General features: G+C 44.7%; 1 protein-coding gene across 11 annotated transcripts in view; it reads right to left on the minus strand.

Annotated features, from left to right (window-relative positions):
• LOC144773327 (uncharacterized) overlaps positions 1 to 14,545 on the minus strand; it is a 756,158-nt gene that overhangs the window by 122,342 nt on the left and 619,271 nt on the right. For 2 of the 11 annotated variants that reach the window (XR_013599952.1, XM_078658286.1), the window contains exon 5: positions 5,507 to 5,549. The exons of the other annotated variants lie outside the window; for them this stretch is intronic. The gene's annotated coding sequence lies outside the window, so the exon portion shown is untranslated. The remainder of the gene's footprint in view (positions 1 to 5,506; positions 5,550 to 14,545) is intronic. 11 annotated transcript variants of the gene reach the window in all.

Consider the following 14,545-nt stretch of genomic DNA (forward strand, 5'->3'; position numbering starts at 1 on the left):
ATTAAGCAGAATACTCTCACCCAGTCAAGAGATCAGGGCTAGATGCAACACCGTTTTTTAGCTCATTGCACCATCCCAGTTTCAGAACCTGGCTGTATGCAAATTAGTCTGTTCCTGTCCCAGTGCATGATGGGAACAGGGCAAACCAAACTACAAAAACCAATTCTTACACTGGGAAGGAAACAAGCTTCCGGGGACCAGTTTCTGGCATTACAGCCGTCTTCGGCCCGGCTTGCTTGAATCCTGATGGTGCAATGAGCAAGGGACTCATGTCTGAGTATACCCTTCCACGCTTAGGGTGGACAAAATTATTTACAACAAGGGGTGGTGAGGGACAGAGTCTCTGAATTAAGCAGAATACTCTCACTGAAATGCCAGAAACCGGTCCCCGGAAGCTTGTTTCCTTCCCAGTGTAAGAATTGGCTTTTGTAGTCTGGTCTGCCCTGTTCCCATGATGCACTGGGCCAGGGACAGACTAATTTGCATACAGCCAGGTTCTGAAACTGGGATGGTGCAATGAGCTAAAAAACGGTGTTGGATTTAGCCCTGATCTCTTGACTGGGTGAGAGTATTCTGCTTAATTCAGAGACTCTGTCCATCACCACCCCTTGTTGTAAATATTTTTGTCCACCCTAAGCGTGGAAGGGTATACTCAGATGTGAGTCCCTTGCTCATTGCACCATCAGGATTCAAGCAAGCCGGGCCGAAGACGGCTGAAATGCCAGAAACCGGTCCCCGGAAGCTTGTTTCCTTCCCAGTGTAAGAATTGGCTTTTGTAGTCTGGTCTGCCCTGTTCCCATGATGCACTGGGCCAGGGACAGACTAATTTGCATACAGCCAGGTTCTGAAACTGGGATGGTGCAATGAGCTAAAAAACGGTGTTGGATTTAGCCCTGATCTCTTGACTGGGTGAGAGTATTCTGCTTAATTCAGAGACTCTGTCCATCACCACCCCTTGTTGTAAATATTTTTGTCCACCCTAAGCGTGGAAGGGTATACTCAGATGTGAGTCCCTTGCTCATTGCACCATCAGGATTCAAGCAAGCCGGGCCGAAGACGGCTGAAATGCCAGAAACCGGTCCCCGGAAGCTTGTTTCCTTCCCAGTGTAAGAATTGGCTTTTGTAGTCTGGTCTGCCCTGTTCCCATGATGCACTGGGCCAGGGACAGACTAATTTGCATACAGCCAGGTTCTGAAACTGGGATGGTGCAATGAGCTAAAAAACAGTGTTGGATTTAGCCCTGATCTCTTGACTGGGTGAGAGTATTCTGCTTAATTCAGAGACTCTGTCCATCACCACCCCTTGTTGTAAATATTTTTGTCCACCCTAAGCGTGGAAGGGTATACTCAGATGTGAGTCCCTTGCTCATTGCACCATCAGGATTCAAGCAAGCCGGGCCGAAGACGGCTGAAATGCCAGAAACCGGTCCCCGGAAGCTTGTTTCCTTCCCAGTGTAAGAATTGGCTTTTGTAGTCTGGTCTGCCCTGTTCCCATGATGCACTGGGCCAGGGACAGACTAATTTGCATACAGCCAGGTTCTGAAACTGGGATGGTGCAATGAGCTAAAAAACGGTGTTGGATTTAGCCCTGATCTCTTGACTGGGTGAGAGTATTCTGCTTAATTCAGAGACTCTGTCCATCACCACCCCTTGTTGTAAATATTTTTGTCCACCCTAAGCGTGGAAGGGTATACTCAGATGTGAGTCCCTTGCTCATTGCACCATCAGGATTCAGGCAAGCCGGGCCGAAGACGGCTGAAATGCCAGAAACCGGTCCCCGGAAGCTTGTTTCCTTCCCAGTGTAAGAATTGGCTTTTGTAGTCTGGTCTGCCCTGTTCCCATGATGCACTGGGCCAGGGACAGACTAATTTGCATACAGCCAGGTTCTGAAACTGGGATGGTGCAATGAGCTAAAAAACGGTGTTGGATTTAGCCCTGATCTCTTGACTGGGTGAGAGTATTCTGCTTAATTCAGAGACTCTGTCCATCACCACCCCTTGTTGTAAATATTTTTGTCCACCCTAAGCGTGGAAGGGTATACTCAGATGTGAGTCCCTTGCTCATTGCACCATCAGGATTCAAGCAAGCCGGGCCGAAGACGGCTGAAATGCCAGAAACCAGTCCCCGGAAGCTTGTTTCCTTCCCAGTGTAAGAATTGGCTTTTGTAGTCTGGTCTCCCCTGTTCCCATGATGCACTGGGCCAGGGACAGACTAATTTGCATACAGCCAGGTTCTGAAACTGGGATGGTGCAATGAGCTAAAAAACGGTGTTGGATTTTGCCCTGATCTCTTGACTGGGTGAGAGTATTCTGCTTAATTCAGAGACTCTGTCCATCACCACCCCTTGTTGTAAATATGCACAATAGGAACAGGCCTTCCTAAGCATTGCTGGAGTTTCGTCGTGCTTGCGACGCGACTCCAGCAAGTTACCTTTACGCCAACAGATGCGTAACGCATCTGTCAATCCTTGCGCCATGGTCCGCATCATTGTAAATGCGACACATCCATGGTGGCGCAAGGTTTTGTTTGAGTTATACAAGTAAACTGACGCATCTCTGCTATAACGCAGAGATGCTTCAGTTTCTTGTAAATATGCTCCTTATTCTTTTGCTTTATGAAACTTTATTCCAGGATCTTACAATGTTTTTCCTTAAGCCGAAAGAAAAAGCCTTTTAAGATGGCTGCATGTGTGCAGACATGGCATCCAATCTTAGAATAGTTTTTCATAAATCGAAAAATAAAAAGGAAACATTACATGATGGTCAGTGTGTATATGTGTGTGTACGTTATGTATGCACTAGGACCATCTTGAAATGATTTGTCTTTTACTGCTAGAAAAAACAATCCACAATGGCTGTCATTTGCATGCATGTGTAGCCCTGTTGCAATGGATTGTTCTATAAATGAATGAAAGCTCAAATGATCATTGCCAAAGCCAATAGGTTTGTGATACGATGTTAGTGACTGGACAAATTGGCTTTGCCAGTGCTTGTTCTTTGTCCCACCATGCCACCTCATATTGATTTGGAGAACACAACCACGCAGAGCAGAGATAGGCACAGTGTTCTACCACGTAATCATTTTTTTAAATTTCAACCTACACAAATAATGAATCCAGACTATTGACAACTACTGTATTGTCAAGTTATGGTTAGGGTATATTTAATAAAGTGGGTTTTTGACTTTTCCAGTAACAACCACATTCCTTGTCAAGGTGAACAACAAAATCACAAAATTAACCTGTGCTTAACCCTCTGGAAGCTTGGCAAATAAGCAGTCAGGCTTAACTTAGAGGCACTGCGTTAAGTATTCATACAGCACAAAAACAGTAGTAAAGTGAAAACATAACAAAAAAAATCCCAAACCAATTTAGAAATATTAAATAAAGGTTAATAAATAAAATGAGACCAAAGCGACAAAATCCCAATTAGTATAACCAGAGGTATGCAACTTTAAAGGTTTAAATAAAAATAGCGCCAAGAAGCAGAAAGCACAAACTGTGGGTATCTGGTTGTGCTAGACCAGACAATTTCACAAGTTCGGGCTGACTGCAATGAAGTGTGGGCCGGACACTGTGACCAGGTTAGCCCTGCTGAAAAAGCTACCTTCTCCAAGTCTGGCACACAGAGTTCAAAACCTCAGGATTTCACAGGAGGGGCTCACTTGATGCCAGCCAAGGGTGCAGGACCTGGGGAGGTACATCTTGGGGATCTGGAATTCACTCTAGCAGAGGCCAGCAAGGCTTAGGCAGGTCTGATAAGAGGACCAGCCAGGTCCAGTTGCAGGGCCAGGTAAGGCCAATTGCAGCAGGTCAGCTGCGCAGCTACAGGGCAGCCTATGGAGCTTGTTGTGTCCCTGTATCTCAGAACAGGAGGTCAGCCAAATGATCCTTGGAGGCACGTTGGTAGTCAGGGATCAAGCAGCAGGGCAGGCCTCAAACAGCAGGGCGGTCCTCTGAGGGTAAAAGGCAGTCTTCAAGCAGCAGGGCAGTCCTCTGGTACCAGCAAGGCAGTGCTATGAGGTGCAAAGCAGACCTCAAGCATCAGAGCAGTCCTCTGAAGTACAAGTCAGTCCTTCTGGGAGTCCTTTGCAGGTCCAGGAGTGAACTGATGAGCGACTCTGGAGGTCAAATATTTACACTTGGTGCCACCATTTGAAGTGGGGGAAACTTCTACTCCACTACACATATGGTCCGGAAAGTCTCTTCCTTCTCCTTTCTTCTGCTGTCCATCTCCAAGAGGGCTAGGGTGACAAAACGCTAGGTCAAGTTCCTTAGTGAGTGTGCTGGAGGCAGCCATTTGAAGAGTTGGACTGGCCTATAGGGCAATCAGGCAGTGCCCGATGGGCTGGTCTGACAGGCCTGCCTGTGGGAGGGTTTTTGTGGCTGTTTGAGGGGCTTTTATATGATCTGCTGGGCAGGTTTCTATTGTTTATTTTCCTGATGTTAAAACAAATATTGTCCACAGCAAGTTTACATCCATGCAGTCTTCCATGTTTTGTAAAAGGCCTATACAGCATGTCTTTACATGTTCAAAAGTGCCCCAATGTGCAAACATGAGCTACTTGATTAGGGTTCTAATTCATTAACGGGGGCCACTTTTATTTTGGTGCCTGGGCCAATATTCTGTCCCAGTCCAACCCTGGTCTTTTAAAATGTAAGTGGGGAAGGCAACAACTCCACCCCTCTCATTTTGGCAGAATGGACTCCCCTCCCCCCCTGCTCCCCCAGCTGCACCAAGGTCCTATTGTTCACTGTCTGGACTCAATACACATTCCTGATGGGGGAGCAATTAACAGGCCCAGGCAGCTGAACACTCATAAAAGGACTCATAAAAATTGGGGCAGAAAAATGCCAACATTTTAAAAGTTTGAAAGTGGCCTAGCCCCCTGATGGCTGCTAGGACTCTGACATGCATCAACTGGAAGTGGTATTCCTTAATAACATTTTAATCATGTGATACAGGAATTCAAACTATGAAATTCAAATTCATGATACATTCATTTTTTCATTTCAATTCGCATTATTACAATGATGCAAGAATTTCATATATACAATCAATCTCATTTCAATAAATGACCCAATGCATTTCGGAACTTATTGTTCCTTTGTCAGGGGTTCGGTTGAAAAAAAAGGAAAAATAAAGGGAACGTATTACAACGATGCCATGTAGTTACTAGAAATTTAAATGTTCTTTTTTTGAAAGATCAATTGATACTGACAGGTATTTTTTTGTGTTGACAAACAATCACTCCTCTGATACTAAAGTATGACATTCTAAGTTAGAATACCTAATTAAAAGTTCTTTAGTAGACCTAGTGAAGTTTCTGGAAATTTCGAAAATGAATTGTCTTAACTAGTTGAAAACTTTTGATTTGCAACGACACGCGGAATGCCATATGTTAAATCCAGCACTGTAAAAATCCGTATACAAATATAAATATGCAGCGTTTTAGCACAATGTTTAGAGAGAATTTATTTGGTGGTTTCCCGATTTATTTGGGCTTACCTCTAGAAACAGTTGTTTGGGTTGCAAGGATTGTAATGGCAACCTAGAGATGTGAACAGAATATATTATTACTTTTTAAAAGTGGCATTTTCAAAATTGTAGTCTATAATCCATCTTTACCATTAAAGAGGAATTAAAATTACAATTCATTTGAGTCTAAACATGATGTTTATACCTGCCCCCAATCATAGAATAGCACTTATTAAATGTAAAAGGATAACTCAATGTTATCTAATGGAAGAGGTAGACCTTACAGTAGTGAAACACGAATATAGGAGTTTTCGACTACCAGGACATGTAAAACTTAAAAACATACGCCCACTTTTTAAATACAATGCACCCTGCCCTATGGGCCGTTTAGGGCCTACTTTAGGGTGGCTTATATGTATTAAAAAAGAAAGTTTTGGCCTGGCAAAATGTTTATTTTACCAGATCGAATTGGCAGTTTAAAACTGTACTACAGACTGCAATGGCAGGCCTGAGACATGTTTTGAAAGGCTACTTTTAGTGGGTTGTACAATGAGTATGGCTGCCCTCTAGTAGCATCAAATTTACAGACCCTGGGTACCTATTGTAGAATTGAATTAAATGTACCAGTCAGGGGGGGTAGCGGGTTGAGGTTTATTTCATGGAATGTCAATGGTCTAGGGGATCGTATAAAGCGAGGGGTGGTGTTGCGATGCCTGCGACGTTTGTCTCCCGATATTGTTTTTCTGCAGGAGACGCACCTAGTGCGCAACACTTGTCGCGCGATGAATAGGTGGGGCTATCGTCTTGCTGCGCACTCAGGGTTTACAACGGGTTCTAGGGGGGTGGGCATCCTTGTCCGGGCTTCTCTTCCCCTTGCGATAGATGATGTGATCCTCGATGATCGGGGGCGTTATGCCGTCCTCGTGGGACGATATGAGGGCAAGACCCTTTCCCTGTTCACCGTCTATGTGCCCCCTGGCCTGCAGACCTCTACCTTCTCTGATTTGGGCCGAGTTTTGCTGGGACTCCCTGATGGTGCTCTTTTCATGGCTGGTGACTTTAATTCTGTTCTCTCTGGTCTGAGTGATCGTTACCCCCCTAGGGATATTCCTTCGACTCATTTATGGCTGGGTGGCTTTTTGGATACCTTTGGTTTGGTGGACTGCTGGAGACTTATGCACCCCACTCAACTTCAGTATACTTTCCACTCTGGGGCCCATGGGAGTTTGTCTAGATTAGATTACTTCCTCATGCCAGCTGAACAGTCGTCGGCTGTCCGGGAGATTAGGCACCTCCCCCGGGGCATCTCGGACCATTCTCCGCTCTGGCTCTGGTTTGATGTGGCGGTGGAGGCGGCGGGCCGGGTGGCTCCTATCAACCCTTGGTAGCTGGCCTCCCCTGAGACCCGTGGTCAATTGATTGCGTCCCTGGACAATTACTTTCTGGAGAACGAGGGGTCTGTCTCTTCTGCGGTGTCCCTATGGGAGGCTTTTAAGACAGTAATTCGTGGGCAGGCCCTGTCCCTTATTGCTGAAACCAAAAAGGCAAGGAATCGGGAGGTGGTGGATCTTGAGATGGAAATACTTGAGATGGAGGCTGACCTGGAATCGGGTGTCACTCGTGCCAAACTCCATGCCCTGGGTCTGAAGCAATTTGCCTATAAGTCTCTGGTCACAGATGCGGCCAAAATGATGTTTAGGGAGCAACAGGGTCGTCTGTATGATGTTGGGGACAAAGCGGGTAAGTTGCTTGCCTGGTTGGACAAGAAAGAGAGGGCGAATCGAGTGGTGCCTGTGATTCAGACTTTGAATGGTGTGCGGGTAACGGACCCGGTTGGAATAGTGGAATGTTTTGCGGACTACTTTCGTGCGGTCTACTCCCCAGTGTCGGTAAGGGATGACGACGACTCTCGCCTCTTGCTGCGCGACATAGCTTTGCCCTGCCTCTCCGACTTGGAGCGGTCCTCCATGGAGGCCCCGTTCTCTACGGACGAAATCGCGACTGCTATTCGCTCTCTCCGTTCGGGCAAGGCTTTGGGCCCGAACGGTTTGCCAATCGAGTTATACAAACTGCGCCCTGATCGGATTGCGCCCTATCTTCGAACGATGTTTTCGGAGTCCCGTGAGCGGGGTGCTCTCCCTTATGACCAGCGTCTGGCCACGATTGTGGTAATTCCTAAAGATGGTAAGCCCCGGGATCTTTGTTCGTCATATAGACCCATCTCCCTGTTGAATGTCGAGCCTAAGGTTCTTGCCAAGGTCCTGGCTACTCGCCTCCTAACGGTCATTAGTGACTTGATTCATCCGGACCAATCCGGATTTATCCCGCACCGTAACACAGCTCTTAATCTGCGTCGCCTTCATGGAGCCATCGCGAGGGCGGGGCTTCTGACGGAGCCGGCCATTTTGGCTTCGTTGGATGCCTCGATGGCCTTCGACACGATAGAGTGGCCCTACCTTTGGGCGGCTCTTGAGAAGTTTGGTTTTGGCCCGGGGTTCATCGGGTGGGTGAAGCTGCTGTATACCGACCCCCTGGCACAGGTCGTGGTTAACGGTCGAGTGTCGGCTCCCTTTCCCCTTGGTAGGGGGACCAGACAGGGGTGCCCCTTGTCTCCACTACTTTTTGCTCTCGCGTTAGAGCCGCTAGCTGCGTGGATTCGCTGGGAACCTTCTCTCAAGGGTATACGTTGGTCCCCAGATTTTGAGGACCGTGTTTCGCTTTATGCGGACGACATTCTTCTTTATCTTACTTCCCCGCGTAAATCTTTGAATGTCCTGTTTGACGTGCTCGCCTCGTTTGGTAAGAATTCTGGTTTGATTATCAACTGGGCTAAGTCCTGCGTCTATGCTATTTCGGTTGATCTGCCCCCGTTGCCGAATAGATTTCCCATCCAGGTTGTTCAGTCTGGTTTCAAATACTTGGGGGTTTTTATTACATTGGATTCGTCGCTCAGATTTGAACGTAATCTCCTTCCCCCGCTTCATAGATTGAGGCTGGACGTGGCTCGCTGGCGTAAATTACCCTTGTCGCCGCTGGGCAGGGCCGCCCTATTCAAGATGATGTCCTTGCCGCGATTCCTTTATGCGCTCCAGAATTGCTATGACGATATCCCCGCTACTTATTTCCGAGAGGTCGAGAGTCTACAAAGGCAACTGATTTGGGACGGGCGCCCACGTATTGCACTTGCGAAGCTCACCAGCCCTTGGTATGACGGGGGCATAGCACTTCCTGATATCAGGAGATATTATTGGGCTACGCAACTGTCTGCCATTAACCATTCGATGTATTCCCCGGGTCCGGATCCGGCCTTTGAAATGGACAGACTCCAGCTACCGGGTGGTGACTTTAACAGAGCGCTTTACTCTAGGTCGGCTGGGCTCCACCTTACGGGACCGACTAGGATCGCGGTTCGTGTGTGGCGCGCTGCGAATGTGAGCTTAGGGTGGGATGAACGAGTGACGCTCGCGACTCCGCTTTTCGCGTCTGAGCTTTTGGGATGTCTTTGGACAACGAAGGGGTTTGACCGCTGGGACATGATTGGGATCTGTAGAGTGGGTGACATGTGTGCGAATGGAACGGTGAAGTCTTTCGAGGCCCTTCGGAATGATTATGACCTGAGTGATAAAAAAAAAAAAAAAAGAAAAAAAAAATGTACCAGTCAGGTGTAAACTAATTGTACCATGTTGTAAGGGGAGAGCAAAATCACTTTCGCACTGGTTAGTAGTGGTAAAGTGCACAGCACAGAGTCCTAAATGGCAACAAAAGGGGTTCAGACACAGGAGGGGTGAAGGCAAACATTTTGGAGTTGACCCTGAACAGAGGGCCAAGTCCAACAGTATAGGAAAGTATAGATTTACAATTCTTAACATCACAGCTAAGCATTTTGATGATATATATTTTCAATGGATGTATATGGCCTTTCTTGCCAGAACCCTGTACAATGCTCCTTATCCAAAGGAGAAGCACCAATTGAGTAAGAATACCAAAAGAGGGAACTGGAAATGTGTGTGCTGTTCCCAATGCAGCCTGCAAACTGTGGTTCATTTTGATAAAATCTAAATTTTGATGCAAACGGGGGTAAATAAGAGATACAACCTAAAATCTTTCCCTCATCTATTGAAAAAAACAGAGACAGTTTGAATGCTACCTTTTAAGAATTCCAATATATTTTGTTTCATCTTTTTAAAAAGGACTGTTGTGACCGGAATGGACTCTGGGGAGAGTGCGTTCATTCCCCATGTACAAAGTCTCTTCATATGTTTTCTTTTTTACCTCAGTGCACACAACAAACATGCATGGACTCTAAGTGCCTGCATGGAAGCAGGTGAGACAAAGAACTGGGTTCTAAACAATAGGCTCCCCTTCTAATGTCAGCTCGCTGGACTGTAGAGGGCTGTCAGCGATGGCTTGTGCCCGCTTTTACCCACAATGATATCAGAGTTCTGTCAGCAAACAGGCTTTTTTATATTTTACCTGAACAGGGAGAGTTGCCCATTGGCTTCTCGTGTTTTAAATGTTCCCCCTGCATCCAGGTCCTTCACTCCATACATCTGAGACATGGATGTTGAAAGTATGTTTGCACTATGTATGTGTAGCTGGATGGCCATGGATAGTAAATGCTGCGTTTGACTGCTACAGACCAGAAATCCATTTGTGATCTCCTCTATGGTTGGTACTCATGGTGAAAGTTGCAGGGAGTTTGCCAGAAAGGAATGTGACCTAAAGGCCTCCTACAAAATTTCCTTTCAAGTGGCTCAAACTTTAGGGTGTGGCGTATAGGAGACAGAGGGGTCTTTCAACTAAGGGATAGTCCTTGTTTCCTTCCTTTCTGCTCTTCCAAGGAGGTGTTATCCCTAAAAAGAACAGTGGTAGCTGAGTGAGGAAACATTTCTTTCCTGTGTGCCAACCATACTATTTCCTGATGCTAGAAGACAAAGGCTGTGGCTTGACCAGTCATGGAAGAATAATCAAAAAGTAAGAAACCAATTGGAACCAGTCCAGTACCAGAGCTGGGACTGAATTCAGCAATCTCTGTCACTAAACTGTGTATACATATTGTACAGAAACCCCCAATCGGTGTGCAAAGATTTTTCATTAAACGGGGCCAGAGGCTCCACCACTGTGGAGACCGAGAAAGACATCTCAGCTCCAGGTGTACCGTCATTGTGTAACAATTCCCCTTGCCAGGTTTGACATCCTGCTAGTAGGAGCCACCTTGAAACTGTCCAGATCCATGGTCTGAGCTCACTAGTGTATGGTAGGCGAGTCCAGAGACATAATCCTCTGAACTTCAAGGGCACTAGAGTTCTGCGAAGGAGATTAAGTGCATGCGAAATGAGGGTGAACCTTGGAGTGAGGATTAGCAGTTGGAACTCCTGTGCTATGTGAAGCACGCAATGGGAACTAAGGCAAACTAAAGTCCCCAGCATGCCACATGATTCTCTTTAAATTTGAAGTAGTCTCCTAATCTTTTGGGTATAGTTTCCTTATTTTTCATGCCATGCAATGCTAGTCAATCAATTCAATAGTTGCTGAATCTGGAAGCCTTATTGCCAGGATTCGGATTTCATCACACCTTCAGACCAGAGAGGTTCAGGACTTGGTATACAGAGAAGTATACTGTATAAATATTGATTAAGAATGAAACTATGAGATGAAGTATATGCTGAAATCTGCTTGTCAGGGATTTTGAACTCTATACTAGAGTGATCTTGTTTAGAATTACAAACTCAGCACTAAATCCTCTTGTTGACCACACAAACTATAGATTAGAAGGAGTCATCTTTGGAATTTTGAACTCAGTACTGGAGTCATCCTATTAGGGTGATAAACGCGATAGAACAGACGTTTACTTCACTAGATTCGCTCACGGTGTTGAGATATTGTTGTTCGAATATGATTTTACCGTAAATAAATGAAGAGACAAGAGGTATTTGGGAAAACAGGAACAAGTTGGTTTATTTAAACACAGCAGCCAGGAAAGTATCGATAGAGGTGCGTCTGAACACAGTCTCAGAGTACAGAAGTTTTGGCCACACATATATACATTTTGTGGGTACAATAAAACACTTTGACCGTCTTTGAAAAGGATCATAGTCATAGATAACTAGAAAAAACATCAGATAAAGGGGACATGGATGGCTCTCGACCTCGTGGAAAACTGGTGTGGGCCAGTGTGTGCATGTCCAGATGTCCGATGAGGTGAACACATGATCACCTTGTGTGGTGTGCATGTCGTATCCTGATTTGCTAAGTGCTCCTAACTACATGTGGCACCTAACTTTGTGGTATTTTGGGAAACTAGGCCTTTGGCTAAACGTGTTTTATTGGGGCCAATCTCCTTGGGCCTGTTGGTGGTGTGACTACCTATATGTGGGATCAAACCAGGTTTTCCCTAAGAACGCGTTTGTCTTTCGGCTAAGTGTAACCCCACCTGTGACCTGTCAATTGGTAGGCTTGGGTTTGGGCTGCAGGACCTGTCTGCAACTATATGAGCCTCCCACTCAACCACACACTAATTCACTTAAGCCAGAACTGGCTCTATTGGGCTATCCCTCAGTGATATAGGATACAAAGAATTGGTCTACAAAAGGAATGTACTTTGCTTTCTTCTTAAAAAAAGTTTTTTATTTTATTTCTTTTATCCCTTTTTTTAATTTGTTTTTGAAATCACATTTCATAAATAGCGAAACAGTCCTTTTTTTTTACAATCTGTACATACAAAAATGTAAAAAGGCATTGCGATACCTATATTCAATTAACATATCAAAGATAAATGATACAATAAATATTAGCAAAACGGCCAAACAATGCACAAATGTGCCCTTACCAAAATCACATTCGTACCAACCTCACATACAATCAGAACACACCAACCAAACTCATTCACACATCACAATACAATCAACAATTTCCAGCTACAAAATGGCTTTCAAATCAACACACATGGTGAGTAAATCTTCTTAAATGTCCATTAAGAAGAAAGCAAAGTACATTCCTTTTGTAGACCAATTCTTTGTATCCTATATCACTGAGGGATAGCCCAATAGAGCGAGTTCTGGCCTGGGTGAATTAGTGTGTGGTTGAGTGGGAGGCTCATATATTTGGAGTATTTGTTTCCCCTTTTCTCCCAGAAAACGACATTTTTGATCAAGGGTACCTCTTTCTTGCATGTTGCATGACCTGTCTGACCACGTATCTCTGCCTTAGGGTTGATGTAGAGGTCATCCCAGATAAATCCGACAGCAATGATATGAGCTTGTGAGGGTGAACAAGTGTAACATGGCGGTCATTGATATCATTTACACCACAAAGATTTTTGGACGACGTAGGGTATGCTCTGGTGCACTAGGGATAGTGTACTAAAAGTCACGCTAATTGGCACTCTACCAACTACTGGGGCACCGTCCCAACCCCAGGTTAGACAAAACTAATACAAATAAGAGAGCTGGGAGTGCTTATTTATGCCTGAAACAATTTGATGTTTTAATTTTCAAAAAGAAATGCATATAGAACAATGTTCCAAAAGGTTAAATTTGTGAAAATACAATCAAAATTCTTAATTCTTCTATTATTCTTGTTGTTCTACAGCCGACGCGTTTCGTCCTCGATGCAGGACGTCATCAGGGCTGCAATTACAAACACACAATACAAACACATCAGTGCATATATACAATATCGATCCGTAATAACCTGTAAAAAGCAAAAGAACCCACATCTTTTCGTAACTTTTTTGAATTCCATACAGCTTACTGTGCCGGGTGGTACTAACAGGAAATTCAATAACTACGACAATATTAGGCAACAAGCGGAAAAACATTAGCTTAATTTTTTCACATATAAGCATATCTGCTGTTCCTTTTTCGAACGCAAGAAGTACTCTACAACACATCTGTTGTTCCTTCTTTAAACATGCAAATATTCTACCTACACCCTGCGATGAATTGCTGGCAAACAGTTGCATGAGTGTTAAAAAACATTTTGATTATTATTGGTGAACCGCTCACCTCATACTCTTGTAATGAGGCTCCTTTATTTAATTGGCTTCAAAAAATTGTGTAATCTTTGGTCTAGGCAGTTTCGCTACAAGAGGCCGATTCTTCATACAAATGTAGTGTTCATGAACTGGGGCGAGGCAGAGAAAGGAAAGACCGATAGATTATTAAACAAATCCTATATATGTACCCAATTATAACCTTCACTATTCCCTCTGTTATATCAAGCACCGATTTCTTTAAACACAATAACATACCCTGCCCTTAGAAATTCATACCTTCAAGAATAATTAGTCAATGCTTCCCTCAAAATCGGTTTATCCTTTCCTGAAACCGAGAGTCCTTTAAAAAACAATCTGCCAGTAGCTTCTCATACCTACAAAAAAATTGATGCATAGGATTGCTTTATTAGCCCACTAAAGTATCCAACAAAGAATTTTTTATTATGCCCCCATGTCCACTCACCGCATTCCAATCAAATGTAACCAAGCGGAAAAACAACATCTATTTCGTAGTGGTCCTATTAATGCGTTCTTAAACCGCCAAATCTAAAAAGTACACAAAACAAACAAAATAGTATAATCTTAACACTAATTCCTTTCCAAATTAACTGTCACGCTATGCTGTGTCCAACCCTCTTCACTTACTTTTCATACTATGGCCTCCTGTTCCTCTCCACGCCATCCGGGTGCGATAAATCCCGAAGGTGAGGGTGTTCTGTACTCCCTTCGTTAAAAAGGATTCAGTAGCCAATCAAAACACGCTCAAATTCCGCGCGTATTATAATTCATCTCACCTGTGAGCCAGTAAACGTTCTCATTACGGTCCGCTACCCCTGCTTTCTCAAACTACTGAGTGTTGCCGTGTTTCCAACCAGGTCCGCTACTTTTAATTTCCGTTCACTAAACACTGTTTAGTGTTTCCGCTCATGCGCACTCAGCTATTGCTCAGCCTGGTCAACAACCCCTAGTATTTCCGGTCATGCGCACATCATATCATATCATAGTGATATATCATATCACTGTGACGCCAGATGAGACTAAAATAGTGTAGACGAGTGATCCGCTATCCCTTA

The sequence above is a fragment of the Lissotriton helveticus genome, chromosome 8, assembly GCF_964261635.1.
Source record: "Lissotriton helveticus chromosome 8, aLisHel1.1, whole genome shotgun sequence".
Taxonomy (NCBI): domain Eukaryota; kingdom Metazoa; phylum Chordata; class Amphibia; order Caudata; family Salamandridae; genus Lissotriton; species Lissotriton helveticus.